Genomic DNA, 10,000 nt, shown 5'->3' with positions numbered 1-10,000 from the left:
TGTCGTTTGTCTCTAGAACGGGTTTCAGATTTCACCAGAATACTGAGATTGCATAAACATTTTTAACCGATCTGAGAAAAGCTTGCTCTCAGCGCACGCTTAAACACATACTTCATCTGTGAGTGAAGAAAGAAATTCTCGGAATGGCATCACATCATGAGAATTTCCTAAATCCGAGTCGCAACCTGAGGGTATAGTAACAACTAGCTCGCCGTCGATTTGGAGAATCTGGCGTTCCCGAAGAACCAGCACTTCGTAAGAAATCCTCGAAGGGTGTTAGCGAGAACGCGGTCAAGCTTCTGAACATTAAGTATTTGAATACTCGGAACCAACACTTAGAACTAGGCCCTCTTAGTTACGTAAACTTAGAGTAAAGCGAGAGGTTGTTTTACTTCCTTAGAAAGCTAGAGGGAACCCAGCTATGATACGTAGGTGGTTCGTCACAGCTGGAAATCGTGCAGAGATCACCCGAAGTGTCACCTGTGAAAGACACACTTGCCTTAAGGGGAAAATACGCAGATCCTCTCTCTTCAGACATCACACGTCGATCAACTAGTGGTTATTCCGATCAACTAGCGGTTATTCAGATTAACTAGCGGTTATCCCGATCAACTAGCGGTTATTCCGATCAACTAGCGGTTATTCCGATTAACTAGCGGTTATCCCGATCAACTAGCGGTTATTCCGATTAACTAGCGGTTATTCAGATTAACTAGCGGTTATCCCGATCAACTAGCGGTTATTCAGATTAACTAGCGGTTATCCCGATCAACTAGCGGTTATTCCGATTAACTAGCGGTTATCCCGATCAACTAGCGGTTATTCCGTCTGCAGCGAAAGTGAAACAGCCTGTCGATAGCTGTTATAACATCCGCCAGACGACGCCCGCCGCCAGCATATCCAGCATATCCAGAGCAGTGACATCATCTAACCACCCGCGCTGGTTGTGCCTGGGGCAGGTCGACTCTCCTCCTGCAATACAACTGCCCGCTACATCCGGTCTACCCTCGGTCATGTTGCAAGGTTATGGGCGTCCTCAGAGGCAGTCTCTCATTGCTAGAGCATTGCTGTAGGTGACTTCTTGACCCATGCCCTCCCTCCCCCCCCCCCTCTTCCCCTTTAGGAGAGGGTCGTTAGGTGCCATCGCCCTCATTTACATAAGGGTCCGAAGATGCAGTCCGTTTGTGTCGCTCGTGCGAGTGACTGAGTAGGTGAGTGAGTGGGTAGGTGGATGAGTGTGTGAGTGTGTGTGTGGGGGGGGGGGGTGAGAGAGAGAGAGAGAAAGAGAAAGAGAACGAGAGAGAGAGAGAGAAAGAGTGAGAGAGAGAGAAGAGAAAGAGAAAGAAAGAGAGAGTGAGTGAGAAAGAGTTTGTATGTGTGTGTATGTGCACGAACACACACACTTGCACTCAGACTCCTCCCAACCCACAAAGAAGAGGTTGAGAGCGAGCGTAGGCGCTGGAAGTCGTACTGAGAGAGAGATAGATAGATAGATAGAGAGAGAGAGAGAGAGAGAGAAAGAGGTTGAGAGCGAGCGTAGGCGCTGGAGGTCGCACTGAGAGAGAGAGAGAGAGAGAGAGAGAGAGAGAGAGAGAGAGAGAGAGAGAGAGAGAGAGAGAGAGAGAGAGAGAGAGAGAAAGGTTGAGAGGTTGAGAGCGAGCGTAGGCGCTGGAGGTCGCACTGAGAGAGAGAGAGAGAGAGAGAGAGAGAGAGAGAGAGAGAGAGAGAGAGAGAGAGAGAGAGAGAGAGAGAGAGAGAGAGAGAGAGAGAGAGAGAGAGAGAGAGAGAGAGAGAGAGAGAGAGAGAGAGAGAGAGAGAGAGGTTGAGAGCGAGCGTAGGCGCTGGAGGTCGCACCGAGCGCCGTGACCTTGAGCCTGGAACGGCCGCCTCCAAAACAGACTTCCAGGAGCTGAGTATGTCGCAATGTTGCAGGTAGTCGAGTGGGGAGCGCAGACACACGCACATGCCCAGGTGGTCTGCCGGACTCGGACACGGAACTCGAACGATAATAAATTCTGAATTATGCAGCGGACTATTTCTCGTGCAGTTGATTGTGGCTTAGAATTCTTGACTGCTTGGACATTCAGTTCGATTAAACGACTTTTTTTCAAGTGAAATGAACTATATTGCCGGCGCGGGAATTCGCAAAGAAGGAAGCTGAATTCAGACAGCAACTAGACTTACTTTCGCGTCGTGGCTTTATGATATATAGAAAAGAAAAAAAGAAGAAGAGGAAGAAGAAGAGAGCGCAGAAGAAAAAACAAAAAAACAAAAACAAAACCAAAAAAAGCAAACTAGCGGTATCGAGATTGCAAAACACCTCTCCTTGTTGTCTGAGTGTGGGAGCTGCAATTAGCCATGCAGTCCAACCTGAATATTCCTTTCGATCTGTTAACCTAACTTCTCTATGTAAATATGCTTCCCCTGAATTCATAAGGAAATGCATCTGTCACTCAGATCATTAGGATCAAGGTTAATGAGCATTCCGGAATGCATTCGGATTCCTCAGATGGGAATGAGTTGGATCGAATCCCTTGTCGACAAAGGATGTTCTCTCCCTCTATTACAAAGACACATTAAAGCCTTCCCTTCTGTAATTAGGTTTATATGTGTTCTTTGTGACATTTCCTGGGCTTGCTTTTTCCGCTTGGTTGGTTGACCTCTTGTTAAACTTAAGGGCCATCGTTGAATTTTGTGTGTTTGGTTGTGTTCGTTTGTGTATGTGTGTGTGCGCTTGTGTATGTGTATATATATGTAAATGTATGTATATGTATATGTATATATATATATATATATATATTTGTATATATATGTATGTATATATACATATATAATATAATATATATATATATGTATATATATATATATATATATATATATATATATATATATATATAGAGAGAGAGAGAGAGAGAGAGAGAGAGATAAATGGATAGATAAATAGATAGATAGATAGAGAAAGGTAAATACATACACACTCCACACAAGCACACAGACACTTTGCGTGACGTCACCAATCATGTCGCATGGACAATATCTGTTACAAAGAGAACATTATTAAGTAGTTTACCCTTAGATTGACTGACATGTTTTTCAAGGAAAACAATAAAGAAAATCGAATCAAGAATTGTTTACAACCTTATCTCTGAAGCGCGGAGAAAGTGAAGGGGTAAGGTGGGTAGGGGGAACGGGGGGGGGAGCCGGGGGAGAGCAGAGGCTTATAAATGATATCAAGGGAATGATATAAACGATTATAATCTCTTGTTTACAAATCCGCTCGCACGACGCATTTTACCGACCGAACGCGGAAGTTAGTCGCGATTTGAACAGTCAACAGTCAACAGTTTATAGCCCGTTTCACGCACTTCATCTTGGAAGTTATAAGTGAAGTAAGGTCTTCTGTGTATAATAGTGATTCCATCGATAGTTTACATTATCAGCTGCATTATTCACTGCAGCAACATTAAACAATTGACGTATTATATGTATGGAAGGATTATACATCGGAAAATGGATCAGTGGTGTTTTGTAAATCAGTTTAGATTTAGGAAAATAGGTCTTTTGTCTCATATCGAAAAATGTTTTTCATATCAAAGGAAATGGTTATCTTTACATTGTAAAACGGATATGACACAATTTTATATATCATCCAAAGGAAACATTGTTGCTTTGTGAATTATCAAACGCATTAAATGTAGTAATTCAAACAGTAAATGACGAGATTGATTGAGAGAGAGAGAGAGAGAGAGAGAGAGAGAGAGAGAGAGAGAGAGAGAGAGATAAACATAAAAAAAGAGATGAGAGAGACAGACACAATGTCAAAATCGAGAGAAAGAGTTACCTAAAGTTATGAATAAACAAAGAGAAGAAAAGAAACAGACAGATAACGAGAGAGAAATAGATGTGAACAGAGAAAAAAACATGTCTCCCTGGCAGCTGCCTTCCTCCTCCATGGAAATATCAAGGCCATTCCGACTCTCTTAGGCATTGCTTTGGCATTTCTTTCCGAGCCTGAATGTTCGTCCTGCTGGCGCGGGACCTTCGGGAAAGCTGCTTTTGCCCTGCTGCCCTCCCCGCCTGCTTTCTCCGATCTCTGTTTGGGATTCTGCTTGCAAATGTCTGTAAATGTGTATAAGCACGCACACACACACACACACATGCACACCCGCATTCCTATGTTGAAGGAATACTTTCTTGGATCGATAGCCAGTTGAGAAGCTTTGTCTCTTTTTGTGGGAAATCCCATACGAGTGTCTCTGTTTTTCCTTTGTTTTACATACATGTATGTATACATGTATACACACACGCACAGACACACATACATACGTACACACACACACACACAATATATATATATATATATATATATATATATATATATATATATATATATATATATATATATATATATATATATATATATATATATATATATATATATATATATATATATATATATACATATATATATGTATCCGTGTGTAAACATGTATGTAAAACAAAAGAAAAACAGAGCCACTCGTATAGGAATTCCCACAAAAATGACAAAGCTTCTCAACTAGCTATCGATCCAAGAAAGTGTTCCTTCGACATAGGAATGCGGGGTTGCTGCGTAAAAATGCCTTACGTCATTCTTGAGGTTTTGTTTGTCACGTAACAACTGTACTTGGAAGATATTACTCTTTTCGCTGTCTTAATCACTTGCTTTGATATTCGGATTTTGAATTGATATGCCAAAGCGACTTCCATAAGTATGAATAATTGTTTTATCATATAATGGGGGCACAGTAAGGTTTTAGTGGCTGCTTTTACTGTTTGACTTTTTGATTAAAGCATATATATATATATATATATATATATATATATATATATATATATATATATATATATATATATATATATATATATATATATATTATATATATATATATATTATATATATATATATATATATATATATATTATATATGTATATATATATATATATATATGTGTGTGTGTGTGTGTGTTTGTGTATATTATATATATATATATATTATATATATATATATATATATATATATATATATATATATATATATATAAATATACATACATATATGTATAAGTATATGTATATATATATATATATATATATATATATATATATATATATATATATATGTGTGTGTGTGTGTGTGTGTGTGTGTGTGTGTGTCTGTGTTTATATATATTTGTGTATGTATACATGTGTGTGTCTGTGTGTTTAAATAAATGAATAGATAAATATCTACACATGCATGTGCATATATATATATATATACATATATACATATATATTTATATATATATGTATATATATATATGTACTGTATATGTATGCATATATATGTAGATATATTTGTATATATATACATATATATATACACACATATATACACATGTAAATATATATATATATATATACATATACATATATATATATACACATAAACATACATACATACACATATATATACCTATATATGCATATATGTAAATACATATATAACCATACACACATACAGACATACACACACACACACACACATGTATATAAAGGTATACAGATAAAGATAGGTATAGATCAATAAAGACCTATACCTAAGTAGACACAGTAAACAACCACGTCCTTAACTACGAAGGCAAGAAACTCACGAAGGCGACGCGCAACTCAGCCGGTTCAAGGTCACAGCACACCGGGGTGACGCAGCACGCGGGGTCTGACAGTAACGTTTGCGTTTTTGTTTTGTTTTTCCTTAAGAATTGTACTTTTTTCAACCGTCTTTACGCTTTTTTTTTTTTTGGGGGGGGGAGGGGGGAAGCGTGTGGGAATGTTATGATGCGAGTGTTTGTTTGGGTGTATTGGTTGTAAGGTTGTGCACGATTTTTCGGTTTATTTGAGGAAGGAAAAGGAGAATGCATATACACATGTACACAGAACGTAGACACATGGACACAAACACACACCCACATGAACATAAACACTTACCAACAAATGCAAACACCCACGCGTGCATGTGGATATCATCAGATAGCCAAAACGAGCAGGATAAACGTCTCATATGACTTTTGAAAATTGGAAGACCAACCAGCAAAAAGACGAAGAACAGTTAGGCCCGGCACATTTCAAACCATAACGAGACATCCACTTCCTTTGCCATTGGTACCCACAAGATACCCAGATCCATCACGTACCACGAAATCAACCACCTTACCACGAACCATTCGAACATCCACACCCGAAAAGGCAAAGCATACCATCACAGCTGCGCCCACTAATTCCCAATAAATGCATAAGGCAGCAACCCACATCGAGTCGGGACTTCCCCTTCGCAGGGTAGCAAACAGAATCATGCAAAAAAAAGTGGTCGCTCTGAACTGAGCACCAGACACTTGGTTTCATTCTCGGAGTGATAGTAGTGGCGTTCGAACCGATTTTTCGAAGCACGCTGTTGATTTTGGAGAAAGAGAACTTTAAAGTGTGCTTACGAAGTGGAGTGTTTTGGCTTTTTTTTATTACCATAACACATGGTGATATCAAATACATGGTGATATCGTAATGACATTAGAGAATTGTGTAAGTGTTTTCTTGCAATGTCGTGCATGTAATGCAGATTTGTGTATATTCAAGTTCTTAGGCGTTTTGGTGTTTTGTGCACAAAGCATATATATATCTTGTGACATTTATGCGATATATCTGAATTCATCGTCAAGTTTATAATCATGTTGCTAATAAATATACAATGGAATGGCAAGAAAATATACATTAGCGATTATAATGTTTGTGGTAATATTCAGGACAAGAATTAATGTACTGATGATAAAGGTAACCAGAATGATAATGTTAGTAATGTTAATTTTGATAATGTTATTTTGCTCTATTATTGTTATTATCATTAGTATTATCATCCTCCTTGTTATTGCCATTTTTGTCATTATAATTATAATTATTACCCTCCTGTCTTGAAAGCCACAGTTATTATCGTCACTGATATCATTTTGTTATTTTTTTTTATAATTATTGCTGTTGTTGTCATCGCCATCATTATTGTTATCACTATTATCTTTTATCATTACCGTTGCTAGTGTTATCAATATCATTATTGCTCTTAACATTATCATTATTCTTTATGATTTATCACTACTATTATTATTATCGTTGTGATTATGATGGTGATGATAATATTCATTATTATTATTATCTTATTTACTGTCAACATCATTATCAATAACATCGTTAGCACCGTTACCTCAAGTGTCTGTTATCATTATATTCATTGTCATTTTTATTTATCTGCTTTTTTATAATTTATTGTCATTGTTATCATTTTCATTATAATTCTTATATATATATTATTCTTATCATTATTATGACTGGCGTTATCGTTTATATTATAATTTTCATCATAACAATCTTGGTAGTATGAGACTAGTATTATTATCATAACCGTTTTATGAAATGTATTTGTTATGATTCATCTCATTATAAATGATAACATCGTATTTATCTTCATCATTATTACCTAACCTGGTATCGTTTTTCAATTATCGTAATGCTTATACTAAGCATTAATTAATGTCTGCTTCATTTGAAAGATGGCGTAACGTCAAGATTAAGTATCTTGAAGGTTTTAACCAAGTGTCAGAATTAGTGATGTCTTCCGCGGCATTTTCTTCATTGCATATGCATGGCTTGTTGCAGAATTGTGATCAATAGAGTAAGTCTTCTTCGGGAACGTTCCGCTTGGAAATCATACACTCGCTTTGCCCGACGCAGTTTCACACCATTGATCACAGTAACAGCTGATGACGCTTTCCAGTCTTGTTGACATTCGCGCAACGGTCGTCCCTGTACACGCCACAAATTAGTCCACTTCCCTTCCCAGTAATTCTTCCACAGAGTGGATCACAGAGTATTCCACTTCCCTTCTTGAGACACAGATTAGTCAATTTCCCTTCTCGCTCCACATGTTAGTCCACTTCCCTCCTCGTTCCACAGGGTAGTCCACTTTCCTCCTCGCTCCACGGACTGGACCACTCCTATCCTTGCCCCCACACATTGTTCCACTTCCTTCGCTCCTCAAAGTGGTCGACTTCCTTCCATGCTCCACCGAATAGTCCACTTGCCTTTTCGCTTCATAGAATGGTCCATCTTCCCGCTTTGACATGACAAAGTAACCTGCAAAATAGTAGCAATTCATCACTTCACACGTGGCCCTCCTGCCTGTTTGGTAGACTTACACACTTCTCGAAATGCAAGGTTTTACGTTCTCTATTGGACTCGTACATATAATATATTTATGTAAGTGTATCATAAATCTAAATCGATAATGGTCTATGAAAGCCTGGACGCGGCAATATACTTTTTTGTTCTCCAATTGGTAGGTTTTGGATCCCATGCATCTGTCGTTATTATTATAGTTGAGAAGTCCAAACTATTTTTGTAATAAGATACCCACACCTAAAGAGGATTGTAAACTAACAATGCAATTTTATATAACAGTCATCTTAGGTCAGATATATGAAGAAATTCCAAATACTTTTCAATCTTCGAGTAAATCTTAACGGGCTCCGAGATACGGATTCACGACCGCCATGAGACCCACAAGCTATAAGCTGATGGCCATTGTACTAAAGCGAAGCCATGAAACTTTAGTCATTAAAACGATGTGGAATCTACCACATAGACACTATTTGAGACCAATTTAGCCAATTCCCGTTAGAACACTGGCTATAAAGTGCCAACTGATCAGAATAGGGTTAGGCAAGTCCTTGGCTCGGTCCAGTGAATTTGACGAAGGCCCCTGGTACAAGGTAGTCTAGGCCTTTCCTCTCTCTGACCTGCTATATGCAAAATATCCTTCTTAATGTAGTCTACCCTTCGAGATAGTTTCCTTCAGGGTAAGCAACCGTCTCCCTCGTCTTCTTTTTTCGAATTGCTTTTCTCACGGTTTACCATTAGAAAGTCTTTTTTTCGCCCTCTCTCTAGCAGCGTCCTCTTCCAAAGTCGGGCCATAAAAGCCGGGAATGTGGCTACGACCTCGCGGCGACTCACTCATCCGACGGCATTTTATTACTGCTGGATTTATTTACATTTTTTATCGGAAAAGAAAATGCGTTCGTACTCTCCTTTTGGGCTGCTCTTCGGCACTGGTATTGCTTTTGCTTTTATAGTTGTCGTTTTCATGATTGTTGTGATAACTTGTCGTTTTTATTTTATGAGATTTTTAATCAGTTTGTTATTAGTATCATTAATTTGATATGTTTTTTTTTCTTCTTTTTTTATTATCAAACTATTATTTCCATGATTGCGATTGTTGTTGTTTTTTGGTATTGTTACCATTGTCATATTTTGATTTCATATTGCAATATAATCGTTAACATCACATCATCAGTAAAAAATCTTGTGTTTTGGCATTATTTTTGTGTCTGTTGTTATCCTGGTAACGCGTTGACTTCAGTTGTGATTGATGTTAATTTCATTATTGACAGAATCAACAAAATTGCAAATAGATATCGCAAAATTTCCTGATAAAAGATGATTGAACATTCAGTATTTACTAACGTGATATTGTGCAGTTGGACAATACATTTGAATAACAAAAATATTACTGATTCAGGTAAAAAATGAAAAAGTGAACAGTAAAAAAATTCATTATCGAAGTAATGATAATTAATTACGTAAGTGAATACAAGCGTATTAGATAATATGAACGTCTTCCAAATGACGATGATTCTTATTACAAAAACACAACTAAATTAATCAACTGGGCGTGGTCGGTTGTGGTTTGATAAGGAGTTTTGTGAAATAGAAGAGGGCGCCCGCGGGCATAAGTTATGTTAAGCGGAAGTGCTGGTGAACGTCTGGGAAAGTTTCAAAACTACGAGGACAGTGATGTAACTTTGTATTTCGCTTTTCTGTTTTACAACGCTGTAAGCATGTAGAAAATCGCTGTATATATTTTTATCGTTCTCCATC

General features: G+C 37.8%; 1 protein-coding gene across 3 annotated transcripts in view; it reads left to right on the top strand.

The window, feature by feature from the left end:
* The window catches only part of LOC122247373 (uncharacterized), a 19,902-nt gene that overhangs the window by 5,501 nt on the left and 4,401 nt on the right, over positions 1 to 10,000 (top strand). The window contains exon 1 of one of the 3 annotated variants that reach the window (XM_043006609.2): positions 3,325 to 3,389. The exons of 1 other annotated variant lie outside the window; for it this stretch is intronic. The gene's annotated coding sequence lies outside the window, so the exon portion shown is untranslated. Of the gene's footprint in view, positions 1 to 3,324; positions 3,390 to 6,417; positions 6,599 to 10,000 lie in introns of those variants that run through there. One more of the 3 variants, XM_043006611.2, reaches the window with a different exon arrangement.

The sequence above is a fragment of the Penaeus japonicus genome, unplaced genomic scaffold, assembly GCF_977035675.1.
Source record: "Penaeus japonicus unplaced genomic scaffold, GWHDUDI00000001_assembly GWHDUDI00000021, whole genome shotgun sequence".
Lineage (NCBI taxonomy): Eukaryota > Metazoa > Arthropoda > Malacostraca > Decapoda > Penaeidae > Penaeus > Penaeus japonicus.
The sequence above is the reverse complement of the archived record's forward strand: the minus strand, read 5'-3'. Positions and strand labels throughout refer to the sequence as shown.